Source organism: Herpailurus yagouaroundi, unplaced genomic scaffold (assembly GCF_014898765.1).
Source record: "Herpailurus yagouaroundi ecotype Mexico unplaced genomic scaffold, PumYag 182, whole genome shotgun sequence".
In the NCBI taxonomy this organism is placed as follows: Eukaryota; Metazoa; Chordata; class Mammalia; order Carnivora; family Felidae; genus Herpailurus; species Herpailurus yagouaroundi.
This window is the reverse complement of record NW_024412413.1, coordinates 42,758,276-42,776,168: the sequence shown is the minus strand read 5'-3', so window position 1 is coordinate 42,776,168 and position 17,893 is coordinate 42,758,276. Positions and strand designations below refer to the sequence as shown.

Sequence of the window (17,893 nt, the reverse complement as noted above, 5' to 3'; positions counted from 1 at the left end):
CCTGATACAGGGCTTGAATCCACGAACCACAAGATCATGACCCAAGCTAAAAACAAGAGTCAGATGCTTAACTGACTAAGCCACCCTGGTGCCCCCAAATTGTTCATTTCTTTTTTTTTTTAATTTTTTAAGTTTATTTATTTGTTTTGAGAGAGACAGAGACAGCATGAGCGGGGGAGGGTCACTGAGAGAGGGAGAGTGAGAATCCCAAGCAGGCTCCACACTGTCAGCACAGAGCCTGACGTGGGGCTTGAACCCATAAAACCGTGAGATCATGACCTGAACTAAAACCAAGTCGAATGCCTAGCCGACTGAGCCACCCAGCCGCCCCCAAATTGTTCATTTCTTAAAAGCTTCCTCAAGTGGCACAATAATATGAAAGTCTGATTTATACTGTTTGAGTGAAAAATGCCCTTGTTCTTCCTGCATGCTAGGAATCTCTTTTTCACCCAATGTGAGTAAATGTGGTTGTTCTCTTTTAATTAGTCACACCCAGCTATATTATTGCCCCTTAGCCAGCTTATTTTAATATCTCTAACTCTCTGGTTACTCTTCCCTATAATCAATCGTTATCTATTCTCTACTGTTATGCCTTAACTTTCCTCCAGAAGTAAAATAACTTATATCCAACAATGATGGAACAAGGATCTGGCTGCAACTGTCCTATTATGAACTGTGCCTCCCCAACATTCATATGTTGAAGCCCTAATCCCCAGTATCACAGAATATATAGTTGGAAATAGGACATTTAAAGAGATCATTTATATTCAATGAGGTCATTAGGATGAACCCTATCCAGTATGTCCTTAAAAAGGAGGAAACGTGAACACAGGCATGTACAAAGGGAAAACCATATGAAGACACAGGGAAACGAAAGCCATCTATATACCAAGGAGAGAGGCCTCAGAAGAAACCAACCCCACTAACACCTTGATCTTGGACTTCAAGCCTCCAGACTATAAAAAAAAAAAACCAACTTGTGTTGTTTAAGCCACACAGTGTGTGTCGTTTTGTTATAGCAGCCCTAGAGAATCAACATAGGCTCTTCTCCTAGTTGTGACCTTAGAAAAGAGAATGATGTTACTCTGCCCTGTCTACCCACTGCTGCTGGAAAGAAGAGTAACTAGGGACTATGCCTCTTTCCTGCACACAAACAATATTGGTGGCCGACACAGAATGCCACCGTCCTCACCCTCATGCCTGGCCCTATTGATAGAGATCAGATTTCAGACTGCCATGAGCACACTCTTCCGTGAATTAAACTCAACCTGCAATGTTTTCCTTTATTTTCTTCTTCACAGTCAAATATTAACAGCCTCGTAAGTCTGAGGTAGGCAGCTAAATCGTCAAAGACTTTCCTGAAGAGAAATGGAACAAATTTTTTCTGACCACTTTTCCACTTATCCTACCCCCAGTGGCCATTGTATGGCTTGTTTTCCCGAAGCTTATGTTCCAAGGGTCCAGCTCAGTAATACCCCAAGGAAAATCAGCCTCTTTGACAGCAACTTATTATTTGAGCCCGTTATCAAGACCAGAATATTTCTAAGGGGAGAGGCTTACTCATCAGGTTTTCACTAAACAGGTTAAGATTGACCTCTTCATTTTTCCATTCATTCACTTTTTCCAGAAACATTTATCAAGCACCTAGTGTGTGTAAGGCTACACATAGGGGCCAGGGCTACAAATGACAATAAATCACCAACATATCTAAGGAATCCACCAGGAAGTTAGATCTCGAAGATACCCAAGCAAAGGAACAAGAAATTATAGAAATAAAAATTTTAAGATTATGAGAGAAAAGGTTTCCAAAGACCAGATGTCTTATTTTTCCAGGAAATTTATAAGTTTAGAAAAATCAAAACAAACATATCACATTCCTTGGGCAGATATTCAGATGCGATGTGTAAACTAAAGTCATATGGTGCCTCCCAAAGAGAGAGGGATTTATGGATTTATTTTCCTCTGCCTCCTTCCCTCCCTGACAAATACGCCCATCCATTCCTTTGCAACTCCCCCAAACAGACACCATGTACATTCAGATAATGTTGCCAAATTATTTTACAAAATGTATTTTCACTTTGTTGAGCCTTCTAACACCAGGCAATCCTTGTTACGTTCTTTGAAACAAGTTTCCACTGGGCAGAGGGAGTAACTAAACACGCTGTGCTGTTAGCAGTTTCCGTCTGTCTGGGCGAAGGGGAATGGAGGCGGCAGGGGCAGTTTCCATGGTGGGGGCACAGCCCAGAGGGAACAGTACCGCTTTTTCATGCCGCACTGTGAGAGAATCACGCAGACTGCTACAGGAAGAGGGAAGATCCTGAACCCACTCAAGAGAGCGCCTCAAGGGCAGTGGTGTTCTCTCTTCAGGCACGTGATCAGGAACAAAGGCATCTTTATTCATCTCTTTCTACTGCACTGCTTTGCTTTATATTCCTTATAAGCCGCTGAAAAAGACCATGAGCAGCCCTTTTAATCAGCTGTGGAAGAGATGAAAGGTTTCAGAAGAGAGAAGCTGTCATTTCTGAGAATGGTTTATTCACATTATAGAATCATCTTTAAAGAAAAGAACTGTACGGGACTGATCTTTTAATTATAGAGGGGTAAATGCATCTGTGAAATCCACCAATTTCACTTTGGATTAAATACTGTTTCCTTAAAGCCAGATATTTGGTAAACACAGATCTCAATTTCGAAATGGCTTTTCTCCTTAATATACAACTTCAAGCTCACCCTTGTCCCACCCCTCCACCCCACCCTCAAATCCCCACTGCTCTCTGAGAAACAGCAAGGAGAAAAATAACACAACTTTTTGGAGATGGGATTTGGGGGCCTTGGATGTGTTCCATGTGCTCCCAAGCAAGCTCTGGATTCTCAGACATCAGGTCAGTTCTCAATTATCTGCAAATAATTTTATGCTCAGTGTCGTGCAGGCTGCATTTTTTAATCCATCCAAAACTCCCATCGCATTTTCATCCAATTCATGAATCACAGCCCAGATACGACCAAAGAATACAAGTAAAAATCTTAGAGTTTTTGGTGTACCTCCATGGTGCTGATGGACACAGATATTCAATAAATATTTATCGAATTGCAGTGACACCATTCACAGCTCTGGGGACTCCACCACCCCAAAATTCCAGATCACAGTTTCTTCTGGTTCAGCATAAATAACAAGCATTAAACAGTGCCTGGCCCCTAGCTAGTTGTATCTCTGTTGATTCATATTTTATATAGTTCCTCTTTTGAAGACAGCCCAGAAGCAACTGTCCCATCCATGCCCAGGTAGACCTTTTCCCAGGCCAGTTTTCCTTTCCCACTATTTCTGGATCTTGAGTCAACACTGTTACTTGGGGACTTCAGAGATTTTGCAAGTTCCCATCTCAGGAAATTCAATTTCCATTTGAAGGGAAAGGAAGGGGAGGGAAGGGGAAGGGAGGGGAGGGGAGGGGAGGGAAGGAAGCTAAAAGAAAAGACCCACCGTCTTGTCTTTTCTGTCAGTCTTTTGGTTACTTTTCATTGACATCCTACTCTAACAGGGGCATATTTACATAACACTTTAATATCCCTCCTTTGTGTCATTCCTTAACTTTGAAATCCATAGAGATACTTTAACAGTTAGACAGATGGCTTCCCAAAGGTAGGTTGAGTCTTCCTAGTATTTAGCAAATTTTTATCCTGAAGCATTTTCATTTTGAATCTCTTGACATCAGTTAACCTGTGTTTCCAAAAGTTGGTGCCAAGTTTTGGTTCCTCCTATTTGCAAAATCTTCTCTTGGGTCAACTGCTCCTGCCAGGGAGGGTCCAGGCGCTCAGAACAACACTTCTGGGTTGAGCTTCTCTTCTGTCCCAACATTACTGTTCATTATTCTCAGGTACTTCCTTGAGCAATCAGGAGCCGGGCTCCAGGAACCATCATCTCTTCAAAATAATCTCCCAACTAGCTTCCAGACAGATTTTCATCCAGTTTCTTTTTAAATCCTCTTCCAAAAAATTTTTGAGACTAACTCACCCAATTTGAATCTAAGTAAGGAGAGGAAGAAGTGCAGACAGTATTAAGAAATTTACGATGGGAAAGCATAATTATCTCACATATTGTACCTTTTGTTTCTTCTGCACTTCCATACAGAGGCCAACTCTGGGCTGACACAGTCCTCTGTTCACTGAAAAGGTGGAATCATTTCACAGTCCCTGACTCATCCATTTCCATTCTCCCTGCTGCCAGGTAATGACCTACAAGGACCTCTCAGACAGGGAAAATGTCCCTAAGGTTGAGTGGACTCCATTGGCATAAGGGGGTTCACATTCAGCATCGCACATATTCTTAACATTATATTCTTACACTGTATTATATGCAGTTTTGTTTTCCCCTCTTACAAAGTCGCCTCCATAAGAGGATACTAGCTCTTTAAAGGAGGGACTCTGTTTCATCGAGCATGGTTTTCTCAGTGCCTAACACATAGTAGGCACTGATTGCTCAATAAGCAATCACTCGTTTCCACACACTGTTAGGTCACCAGGAACTCAGCAAGAGGATTGGAGATGAAGGGAAGGAGCTTAATAAACCTCATTCACAGGAATAACATTTAATAAGATAAAGTAATGTGAGAGTGTCCTCTGGAGTCATCAAAGGCAGAAAATCCAAAAACGGGCTGGAGAGTAAGAGGTATAGTAGAAGAGAGGGGGACCATGAGCCAGCTGCCAGCAATAAGGGATAAACAGCTTAAAACAAACAAACAAACAAACATTGGTCTAAGACAAGATCACACACTCAAATGTCATCCCAGCCCAGACATGGAGCGGCTAAAAAAGGTAAAGAACTGATTTAATCATTAAGGGTCACCTGTCCTTCCCATATTCCCCCACTCCACCCTACATCAAAAAGCTCCCTCCCCCCCAACCAGGATGGATGCATATTAGCTATTAGCCTCCTTCTTTTCCTTGTGTCTCTGTGAGCCTACCTGCCTTCCCTTCCCTTAGAACTCCTTGGATATGCACTACTTGATTTTGATAGGGTTTTTCCTTATCTACCTCCATTCCCTTCTTTGAAAAACAAACCATTTGGAATGGCCTCTTTCTTACCACTCTCTTCATCAGCTGTACCATCACCACCTTTGTAATGGAGACTTAGGTCCATGCCCACAGCCATTTAAGCAGGCTCGATCTTTTTTTTTAAGTTTATTCATTTTGAGAGAGAGAGCAGGGGAGGGGAAAGAGAGAGCAGGAGATAGAATCCCAAGCAGGTTCCACATTGTCAGCACAGAGCCTGACGCGGGCCTCGAACTCACAAGCTGAGATCCTGACCTGAGCCAGGCGCCCCATTGCATTGCATTGCATTGATGTATGCTAGGGGTCAGGCAAAATAAAAATATAACAAAAACCCTGCACAATCCTGAGGTTATCTTAAAATGAGAGCCATTATTGGAAGGACTGTAGCATAAAAATATGTTGCCCTAGTGACAGCCGATCTCAGATCTGGATCTCAGCTCTACTGTAAGACTTTCAGCAAGTCACTGAACCTCTCTGAGCTCCAGTTTTCTTACCTATAAAAAGAAACAATAATACCACCTTCCTCACAGAGTTGCTGTGTGCTTTTAATCAGTCTGCTGTCTACATTACCTCCAATCACAAAATTGCCCTTGGTTCTTCCTTCACTAATCTCCAGCAGATCCACGAGATTCCTGGAACCATGGAGTGAATTCCACTAGCCTAAGGGAGATCCTAGCCCGGTTCTGTTGGTTAAACTATGTTTAAGTGTACTTGATTCTTAATCAATTCTTAACCTAATATCTTTTAGGAAAAGGATCTGCACTGATCTGTATGACTGATATATAAAGTGAGCATTTAGGTTTAGGAAGCCAATGGCTCCCAAACTGAGGACTGCACATATCATGGATCCCTCAAGGGCCACAAAGTCATATACTTACTGTGCTTCATGCAAAGACTGAATAAACAATGCCATACACACACATGCACACACAATGCCACAAACAAGTATATCCACATATATTCATAAATGTCCAGTACTGTTATGTTTCAAATGTATATATAAATGCCATTGATTAATAAAATACAAGTTTATTTAAAAGCATAATTTATAGGGGCAGCTGGGTGGCTCAGTTGGTTAAGCGCCGACTTCAACTCAGGTCATGATCTTGCGGTTTATGAGTTAGAACCCCATGACAGCTCAGAGCCTGGAGCCTGCCTGGAATTCTGTGTCTCCCTCTCTCTCTGTCCCTCCCCCACTTCCGTGTGCACGCTCTCTCTGTCTCTCTCTTTCTCTCTCTCTCAAAAATAAACTTTAAAAAAATGTTTAAAAATTAATAAAAAATAAAAGCATAATTTTTAAGAGCTTAAAAGCTTTTAATTAATTAATTGTGCATTTTCTTGGTCAATACTTACTAATACTACAAAATGCAGTGGCTCTAAATTTTTTAATCTATTAATATTTTATTAAATCTTGATATTATCAGTAATGTTTGATTGTTAATAATAATAGTCAACACTTATAATAAGTCAGGCATTGTTCTAATAACTTAACATATATTAACTCATTAATCCTCACAGGGACCCTGTGAGACAGAGCTATCATCATTTCCAATTTATGCGTTAGGAAACTGAGGCACAGAGAGGTTAAATAACTTGGCATGGAGCTAGTAAGAGGCAGAGATGAGATTCAAGCTCAGGCATTTTGGGCCAAGCTCTTCATGTTCACAATCTGTTTGGAGGTCGGCTATGCAAGAACACATTGATGCTACTATTTTCAAACAGAAAATTATTTGCAACCTTGACACTGATTTCATTTTCCATGAAAATGGGCATATTTCTCACTGGGTACAAACCAAAATGTGTGTGTGTGTGTACGCTCTGGCTTATATACAGGGACATATCCAAGAAATCTATGGTAACTGTCTTACAAAACAAACAAACAAACAAACAAACAAACTGATTCAAATAACGGGTTTTCCTCTGATGATCGTTTTGTCACTATCTTGTTGCTTTCATATTTCTCTGCCTCCATTAGGAAACTAGCTTTCCAATATTGCACTATTTGATTATTTGCTAAATTGGAAGGCAACAATACTGCAACAAGAAAAGCAACAACCACTCAGGAAGTTAAATGAAATAAAAATAGAATGACGCATTTCAACTTTTCACCTCTATGCTTGAGTTATATTCACACTCACACCCATGTTCCATTTCATTGATTGAACATTCAAGAACATTCATTGACTGTCTGCCATATACCAGGAATTATGTTTGGAGCTATAAATAGGTGAACAGAACTAAGAATGCACCAATCCTTTTAGACTACAGTCTAAAAGATGCCAGGCGGGCCATTCACTCAATTGATAACTACACTGCAAAGTAGAATGTTACAATACCATTAGAGGATAAAATTCTATACGTATTCTGAGCAGGGACAGATGATTCCAAGAGAACCAGTAAACTGATGGGAAGCTTCCCTATCAGCTCCCTTCCAAGGGCTTTCTCACCCTCCCAGAGCCACCTGGAATCCATATGCACATGGACCTTGGGACCACCTTTACTTCCTAGGACCAAGTCATTTCGAAGTTCAAAGATGATCCTCTTAACTCCATGTTCTCTGCTTATCCTTTACCACTTTCTTTAGCTTCTTTTTTTCTTTGATTTATTCAATCTTTTTGGTTTTCTTGTTTTCATCATTGTCTGTCTTAACATACACTATTTCCTAGGAATATCTCCTCTAGGTAACTAATGTCATGGTGTATTGATGCTTGGTAGTTACCATATCAGAAAGTGGTCTTTTCTAACCTTGTTTCCAAATTATGAGAATTTATGTTACTTCAACACTTCTAGGCTCTTGGGCATTAAATGCCCTATATTTATGCCTTAAAGCATGTGTTCTGTCCTTGTGAATCAGGATCTGAGTCAGAGATATTAGATAGGGCCAGGCACTTTAGAAAAAGTAAGGAATCTAAAGAAAGATTTGAAGAGAAGAAAGGCACAAATAACACAATCACAGGAAGTCCCATGACACAGAGAGATACAAAACATGGGCTCTTTGAGGCAATACAATACAGACAAATATCCACTTACAGTGAAGGGCTATTTCCTTCATAAATTCTAGAATTTTTGCTTTTCTCTAAGGACCCTAATACTCCTATTTATTCATTTGCAAACCTTCCATTTGGATGGAACCCCAGTCTTTTGAACTAAAAACATTTGGGCTAGCTTCATCCCCTAGGATATAAAAGTAAAGGTTACATTTAAAGTTGAGAGGAATTTTCCAGCTTAATTTTCTATGCCTTGTTTGAGAAGACAACGTTGATGCCAATTCTTTTACAGATTGAGCAAGGTGTTCTCAGGAAGTAATTCTCATCGTACTTGGTACTAAGGGACAATGTGATCAAGTGAGAAGGTCACTTAGATCACAGATTTCTGTGTGCTAGATTGAGCTTTCTCAGTAGCTAGTATGATGCACGTTAAGTCATTTCACCTCTGGCTTCAGTTTTGTCTACACACAGAAGGCATTTTATAAATATTTATTGAGTGAATGAATTCATAATATTTACCCCCTCACAAAATGATCAGGAAGAGCTAGAGTAGAGTAGGCAAGAATCATGTCTGCTTTGTTTATCATTGCATTCCCTGACGTACTGCCATGTACACAGAATCTCATCAAAAACATAGTGAATTAATGAATAAATGCACAAAACAATACATTTAATAAAAGTTGCCCTACTTTACAAAGTTACTGAGAATTTTTAGGTTCACAGGAAAGGCAAACTATGTTGAACATACTTACCACTGTATGTCCAAATGCCTACCCCTCCAGCATTTGTAGGTGTTCGATAATAGATATGTTAATGAATGTTCAATAAAAATAGATATAAAATTATTTCAAAAGGTACAAAGCACAATACCAACATGAAGTGTTAAGAATCTCTTTCCCTCACACACCTATACCAACAACCTCTATATAGAGAAAGGACTCCAAAGAAAGTGAGGAATAATGATTTAAAAGAGGATGATAGAGAACCTTCTGACTCACACCTGGCTCTCAGGTTGTAAATGGCCATGTGACAGAACTCAAAATATTCCAAGGATATGCAGTGACAGGGGTTACATTTCTTAGGAACATAATCAAAATGTTGTTCTGGGTGTATTGGCTATGGGATTTCCAGCTGCAAGCCAACAGGAAACTCTGACGTAAAATGGATTAAATCACAAAGAATATGTATTATCTCATTTAGAAAGAAGTCAAAGGTAGATGTAGACTAGCTTCAGGGTGAGTAAAATTTGGGATTTAATCCCTTACCCATTATTCCATTCTTTCAGCTCTGCGATCCACTGGGATGTCCTCAAATAGTTCCTTGTTGTCTGTCACATACCCAGGCTTTACTGAATGACACATCTAGTAGAGAAAGAAAAGGAGGGAATCTTTTCCTATGACTTGTTTTTATCTGCAAGGAAACCATTCTCAGAAGCGCCTCAGGAGAACAGTCCTCGCATCTCGTGGCGGGAACTATGTCACATGTCCATTCCAAAATTAATCACCATCAACGAAAATAAAACCATTAAAATTGGCTTAGAGCTGTCAGGATTTATCCCTGTAACTGAAGATAATGGCAGTCTTCCCTGAGTTTTATGACAGTACCCCCAAGATGGCAGTAAGGAAGAAAGAGATGTGGGACCTTAGCAATTAGGTAGGCAGCAGTGTCTGCTAAAGGCAGAAATACTGTGCTTTCAAAATTATCAGTTAATGTATCTGATTAAGATTCTGTGGGTCTGGGACTTCAAAATACTGATTTTTTTTTCTTCAGTAAGAATTCAGAGGAAGGGAGCTGGAAAACTAGTGGATAAAATTGCTCAAAATTTTATGTTTCAATCGATAACGTCTCCATTTTGAGACAAAATCCCAAACAGTAGCTCTCAAACATCAGTGCCCTTCATGCACAATAAAAAATACATTAAAATTACAACATTATACATAAACTTTCACTTCACAACCCTCAGTGAAAACACTTGTCCTTACTACCTGTGAGCATACTTATGTTTTCTATCCCACTCTATTTTGCTATTTTTTTTAACTGGTCATCTCAACCTAGTAAGTAAGTTTCAGGACGCAGTAATGGGCTGCAACCCACTGTTTGAAAAATATTGCTTATGCAAGCTTTGGAGATTCTCATTATTATTTTTTATAAAGCACATGACATAGCATTATTTATTAAACAGTATTGTGATACTATTTCATCTAACCCCGTGAGGATCATTATTAGTCCCATTATATAGCTGATAAAACAGACTTAGCATGAGTGATTTGTCAGGATCATACAACCAGTGAGTACTAGGGGTGAAGTGGGGCACAGGGGTGGAAGGGGTATAATGTGGCAGACCTCAAATAAAGGTGTTCTGATTTTAAATAGGTGTTTTAAAAGAAAAGAAACACAGTATTTACTTCAGTAAAGTCTTTAGGCTTCTTCAAATGGTAGCTGTGAAAAATAAAAACATAATCGGCACACCAGCATAATAAAAAAAAAAAAAAACGGCCAAGTACAATCATTCATGGCTAATTACCTCCGCCAGACCAGAGAGTCATATAGTTCATCAGACAATCCATTATATCTAATTAAGGAAAATTAGTCTGAGACAACTCTGAAGCCTATTAGAGAAGGTTTTGTGCTAAGATTCCTAAAATGTTCTAGAGCAGATACAGCTTATGAACCATAAGAGGGTTCACAAAACCAGAACTCTGATCTGGAAAGATTAAAAACACTTGACCTGACCCAACTCTTTTCTCCCTCTAATTTCAGGGATCAGGTTGGCCCTAAAGGTCTTCTTTCATCCATCAAGGTGTCCTTTCTATACATCATTAAAGTTATTATTTGCACTATTAAATCCTTTGTAATTTACTTTTCTAGCCTAAGGTCAAAACCAGCTAAAGAACCGTCAGCCCAAAGACATAAAAATGAATGATGAGCTCTAGACTTCTCAGATTAGACAACTGGAGCACTTCAGGCCAAACGTACACTTGACACAACACAGAGATGGCTTCTCCAATCTTCTTTTTTTGTTTATTTGTTTATTTATTTGAGAGAGAGGGGGGAGAGAGACAGAGAGAGAGAACAACCTGGAGAGGGGCAGAGAGAAGGAGAGACAAAATCCCAAACAGGCATTGCGCTGTCAGCGCAGAGCCTGATGTGGGGCTCAAGCTCACTGTGAGATCATGACCTGAGCAGAGATCGAGTGAGATGCTTAACCAACCACGCCACCCAGAAGCCCCTCCAATCTTCTTTAGAAGAAAAAAGAACACAGCTTTCCAGAGTTTTCCTTTGACTAGGGACAGACACTCAGTAAGGACTTGAAGTTTCCCCAGGTGAGGAAGCTAACCAGTGGAGGAAGTGGAGCAGCCTTGGGAAATGGAGAGCAAGGAGGAGCTGGGGATAAAGAATGGCAGGATCACTCAAACTTTGCTCTTGGTTGTCTGTGACAGATGGAAGAGCCAACAAGCCAACAATCGTGGTACAGAGGGCCCAGTGCACCACGATGAACGGTGCCAAAGGAGCTGTTCAATCCGAGATGCCCTGTATGAAAAGTAAAGCACTGTCTTCACCTCAGAGGAGACTGTCAGACTCCCAAACCATGTTGGCCTCTTTTTCTAAGTAGCAATTTTGAGAAACCTGTGAAACCAGAAGGGCTGTGGGCCCAAAAGGCCATATTTTCAGAACCAAATATCAGAACTTGGGGTCCATGAAAGGTGTGTTCTTGTTTTGGTTTTGATTTACATCAATGTGGAAGGCTAAATAGGTTGCTCTGGTTGTGGATTTAATAAATCACTTCTATTGAATAGAATGAAATAAATAAAGCAGGTGCTATTCCAGTAAATCCAGGATATACAACCTTCAGGAAATCAAAATGGTTAAAATATTTCAGACATATTTGAGAATATGGCAGAATCCTTACCCATACCCAAAAAAGAACAGTGCTCCAACAAGTTTATATTTGCGTTACAAAAATTTTATCTATATACAACTTTAGAAATTTTACTTCTGTGTGAAGGGAGAGATACCCATCCATGATTCTGTGAACTATCCTTGTCAACATCTCAATATAACCAGTTCCTCCAGCTCATCTGGGAAAGTCTGGGATTCCAAGAAAACCTAAGAGGAATTCAGGCTGCCTACTGGAAGGCAGAGAGCACATTAAGAGATGATCACGACTAGATTCATGAGACAGTGAAGCCAAGGACCAGAAAAGACACTCTACACTTCCAAGACAATCTGTGGTTCTCAGACTGGAACTAAGACGAAACCTCTTTTTCAGGTATCTTTGGCAAATAAGTTAACTTAGGAATAAGTAGAAGGACTCTATTCCCATGGGTGTCCAAAGGTAGGAGAGCTCTACGTCATGAATCGCCTTTGGGTCATCCTGTCAACATGATAACCAAGCACCAGTCGAGACAATTGGGATCATATCTGCCCTACAGTAGCTAGTGTTAGGAAAGGTATATAATATCCAAAGGAGATCTTGGTTTCTGTGGCCTTACGAACAAGCAAGAATTTCATGACCTGGAACTGGGAGGGACAATAAATCAGAGAATTTCTCATAAACCTTCGGACACTCAGCAAGTGTTGATACTGCTAGCAAACACGCACTGTAGTACAGGCAATATTATAATGTATTAATGCATTTAATCATCACCACTACCCTATCGGGAAGATAACCATTATTACACCCATTTTGATAAAGTTTACTAAGGTTAAATAAATTGCCCAAGTTCACAGAGCTGTGATAGAACAAGGAGCCCAACTCAGAAAGTCTGTCCACAGACCCCATGCTCTTATCCATAAACTTTATTGCATACTTCTACATCTACACATGTAGTATAAATATGTGTATATGTTTCTCTGTGTGTGTGCGTGCATGTGCACGTGTGTGTGTGTGTGTGTGTACAATGATATCCAGTTTGTGCATTCTGTTGTAGAAACTAAATTGCTATAAGGTATATACTTTTAGCAGAAGTACTTGGGATTCATAAAAAGAATGGTAAGCATGATAGGAAACAAGAAATAACAAGGTCAAAGGACTGCCAAGCTTTTGGAGTGGATTAGAGAAAGTCCCCTACAGATTCAGCAGGTCTCCAGAAGATTCTGGCCAAAAAACAGAGTGCTTTCCTCCAGAGAAGTTATTAATGTTAATAACCAGGAGCATGGAGGATAACTTTACTTGACCAGATCTTCCCCGCTGTATATTTCACTTAATGATGTGGATTAAGCTAGGGCATAAAAATGAACTTCAGCTTTGCTGAAATTAGATCACCAGTTTCCCTGCTGGCCCATATTTATTAATAGAGATCCAGCTGATGGCTGTGTGAGAAGGGGCCTCAATAAAGGATGTGGGGGTGGAGCAGACTGCTGAGTACCCGCGATGCTTCCCCCTCTTGTGTACTAGCGTTCCCTGCTTCAAAAACATAGACAAATGGAGCAAAAGGGCTCTAGATAAATCACCTGATTCTGTTTCATGCCTTCAGGGAGAGGGATTCTTAAACCAAAAAGACTGATAATTTTTTACTACACCTTTTGCATTTTCATGGACACAGGTCCCACTTGTCCTTTGGTGCCCCGTCTAAGTATTTTACAGCACTGACAGAAAAAGAAATTCTATTTCCTGCCCAAGTATAAACTTTAGTTTAAATTATAACCATTTCCTTTAAATGTTCCAAGAGCACAGAGAACTGTTGTGTGCCTCCTCATAGGAGTACCTATTACCGTAGGCAACATAATATTATTCCTTTGCACTTTTCTTCATTTTTTTAATTTTTTCTACATTTCTCAGGAACTTCTCTAAGCCTCCGATGTAGTTTTTACTCCATATTAAGGTAACTTTAAAAATAATATTGAGATAATTCATTCTACCAGTGGAAAATCCAAGAAATACGGAAAAGCTCCAACATTTCTCAGAGCTAACAACTATACATATAAATAGTCTCGTGTGACTATGCACATATGTGCTTTTGCCACTATTTCCCCATATCACAAATTATTACTCTCTATTACAAAGTAGTAGTCTTCAACCCAAGTCTGCGCATGGACTTCAGAGAGTCCATGAATTCTATGAAATTACACACAAAATTTGGGTAGGTGTTTATGTGTCTTCTTCCCAAGAAGGGAGTTGATTGTTTCCACCATATTCTCAAAATGGTGCATGACCCAAAAACAGTTAAAAATTCTCATTTAGCAACAGGATTTGTAAAGACCACATAATATTCTACCATATTAACCAATCTTGTTATAGATTATACTACAATAAACACTTGTGTAACTAGATCTTTTCGTCCAGCTCCAACAATTTCTGAAGGGCAGAAGAAATTCTGAAGTTAGAATCGCTCCAAGAATATTCACAGTTGAAGATGCTTAATACATGTTGTCAAACTGCCCTTTAGAAAGGTGGTATCTTTAGGGGTGCCTGGGTGGCTCAGTCAGTTGAGTGTCTGACTCTTAATTTTTGGCTCAGGTCATGATCCCAGGGTCATGGGATCAAGCTCTGCATCAGGCTCTGTGCTGAGCATGACCTCATCTTAACTTGATCGTCTGTAAAAATCCCATTTCCAAATAAGGTTACATCCATAAGTACCAGGGGTTAGGACTTCAGTGGTTTTGGCGAGACACAATTCAATCACAACAAGCAGATAGTGCAATACCCAGCACTCAGTCGGCACTCCATAGCCATGAATTCTTATTATATGCTCATGTTGTAGGATCATTATCTTACAGAGAAGACTAATTTGGTCTAGCACGAGAGGTTCTGGCAAGTCACTGTGACATAACCTCACTCTGAGGAAATATTAATCAGCCCCCTCATGCTTTTGACTCAGAATAATGACCCATGGGGGGGAAAGGCAGCTATGAAACCAAAACATTTGCCATCACTGCATACAAGTCATTTTATAGCCAAGAAAAGAGAGAAAAAGGCAAGGATTTATGTGAGGTCTTATAATTAGCTAAAGCCAAATCAGGACAAGAACCCCAAATTTCTCACTCCTGGCTCCTTTCCTCCTTCATACAAATCTATCTACATATATTCAAAATAATAAGTATGATTACAAACACATTTAAAAATATGTCTATTGGGGCACCTGGGTGGCTCAGCTGGTTAAGTGTCTGACTCGATCTCAGCTCAGATATTGATCTCAGGGTTGTGAGTTCAAGTCCCATGTGAGGCTCCATGCCCAGATGAAAAAATAATAATAATAAAAATAGATTGCTTATAGAGTATTTTGCTCCTAGATTAGTCTGAATGACTAAGACTAAATAGAAAAAAAATTGACTGAAAAACACAAACTGCTACATAAATATAGTCAACTGATCTTAGACAAAGGAGCAAAGGCAATACCATGAAGCAAAGATAGTGTCTTCAACAAATAATGCTAGAAAAACTGGATGCAAAAAATGCAAAAAAAAAAAATTGATATGCACACAGACCTTACACACTTCATAAAAATAAACTCAAAATACATTCTATTTCTAAATGTAAAATGCAAAGCTATAAAACTCCTAGAAGATAACACAGGAGCAAACCTAGATGGTCTTGGGTGTAGTGATGCCTTTTTGGATATAGCACCAAAGACACAAACCATAAAAGAAACAATTAATAAGCCAGACTTCATTAAAATTGAAACTTCTGTCTGCAAAAGACATTATCAAGAGAATTAGAAGACAAGCCACAGACTGGGAGAAAATGTTTGCAAAAGAAGCATCTGATAAAAGAGTGTTACCCAAAATATACAAAGAACTCTTAAAACTCAACAATAAAAATACAAATGCAATTTAAAAATGGGCCAAAGACCTTAATAGATACCTCATCAAAGAAAATAAACAGATGGCAAATAAGCATATGAAAAGATAGTCCACATCATTTGTCATCAGGGAAATGCAAATTAAAACAACGAGATACCAGTACCCACCTATCAGAATGGCCAAAATCTGGAACACTGACAACATCAAACACTGGCGAGTCTGGAACAACAGGAACTCTCATTGATTGCTGGTAAGAATGCAAAATGGTAACACTTCTTTAGAAGACAGTTTGGTGGTTTCTTAAAAAACAACATACTCTTACCATTTGATACAGTAATCACACTTGCTGATATTTACCCAAAGGAGCTGAAAATCATGTCCACGCAAAAACCTGCACGTGGATGTTTATGGCAGCTTTATTCATAATTGCCAAAATGTGAAAGCAACCAAGAAGTCCTTCAGTAGGTGAATGGATAAACAAACGGCAGTACATCCAGACAAGAGGATTTTATTCAGTGCTAAAACAAACTGAGCTATCAAGCCACAAAAAGACATGGAGGAAATTTAAATGCATACTACTAAGTGGAAGAAACCAATTCAAAAAGGCTATATACTCTATGATTCCAACTATATGATATTCTGGAAAAGGTATAACTATGAAGACAATAAAAAGATCACTGGTTGCCCCAGGAGGGGGAGATGAATAAGGCAGTAAAAAATATTCTGTATATTATTATAATAATGGATATAGTCATTATACATTTGTCCAGACCCAAAGAATGTACAAAGCCAAGCGTGAACCCTAAGGTAAACATGGACTTTGAGTGATTATGATGTATCAATGTAGGTTCATCCTTGGTTAAAAAAAAAAATGGTGAGTGATGTTGACAATGGGGGAGGCTATGCATGTATGGAGGCAGGGAGTATATGGGAAATCTCTATACCTCCCTCTTAATTTGTTATAAACCTAAGACTTCTCTTTAAAAAAGTCTTATAAAAAAAACTGAGACAATTCTGGCCAAAATTAACTGCCTTGTTTAATGAAATCTAGTACTCCATCAATTGTAAGAAACACCACTATTTTATCTACCACCAAAAAAGAAAAATAACACTGCCAATTAATGTGTGATGTGCATTATAAGAAAGATACCTCTTAAATTCTGAAATATTAAAGTGTGAAAGTGTCTGAGTCTCAAAAGCCATGAACCGTGGTAACATAACCCCTCAGTCATTGGGCTAAACGTGTCATTTATATACATTATCTTTCCTAGACCGGTTCAGTATGATGCAGCTTGATGGAAGGACAGGTCAGGTGGATTTTAAGACACTCCAATTTATTAGTCTAGATCCCTCAAGTGACCTAATTCATCCTCCTGATGTTTCTGTAAAACCAAACTTGTCTTTTATACCTCTAGGAGCAAGAAGTAACCGGTGGGAGAGAACATTCTGAGTCAAAGAGATGAGAGTAGAAAAGGAAGGAAAGCAAAGCGATTCTCTGTTAAAGCAGACATGTACAGCTAGAGGGAAGTGGGAGAATGACATTTCCTTCATAGATTCTCCAAAGGAAAATCACAAGGGATTCATCAACCAAGATCCAGACCCCAGACAACAGCTATAGAGGTATGATGAGCCCCCTGTGAGGATTAAGAACCTGCAAGGTTTGCTCTTGCCGTCTCTCTAGCCTGGCACAAGACCAGAGCCGTCTCTGGCTGGTCTTTGCAAAGAACTGGTGAGGGGCCAGTTGGCTGCCAGGGACATTGTTTCTGTACCATTTATCACACACAAATTGCTCTGCAGCTGGAAAAAAGAGTCATGATAGCTGCAGCCAATCAAGCCCAGCAATAGTAGCAGGCTTCCCTCCCTTTCTAGTCTCAACCCCTTCCTCAAGAGCAAACTGGCAAAAGCCCAGCAGTCATTGTGAGAAAGGGACCAAGGAGACCATGCAGACTATGGTTAAGCTAGTAGATAACTTGCCATCATGGTCACTCATTAAGTATTTATTCAACACCCACTATGTTCTAGGTCTTGGGGAAACAGTGGTAAACAAGACAGCACATGCATTCTGGTATTTCTGATTTGGAATAATTTGTGCCCTGGGCTCTTCACATCTACTTCCA

At 39.5% G+C, this 17,893-nt stretch overlaps 1 long non-coding RNA gene across 1 annotated transcript; it reads right to left on the bottom strand.

Moving 5' to 3' along the window:
• Positions 1-2,857: 2,857 nt before the first annotated feature.
• Positions 2,858-15,996, bottom strand: LOC121041070 (uncharacterized). The gene is made up of 3 exons (XR_005795554.1): positions 15,944-15,996; positions 9,299-9,394; positions 2,858-4,020 (listed from the first exon to the last, which is right to left on the bottom strand). It is a non-coding gene; the product is annotated as an uncharacterized LOC121041070 (long non-coding RNA).
• Positions 15,997-17,893: the final 1,897 nt, after the last annotated feature.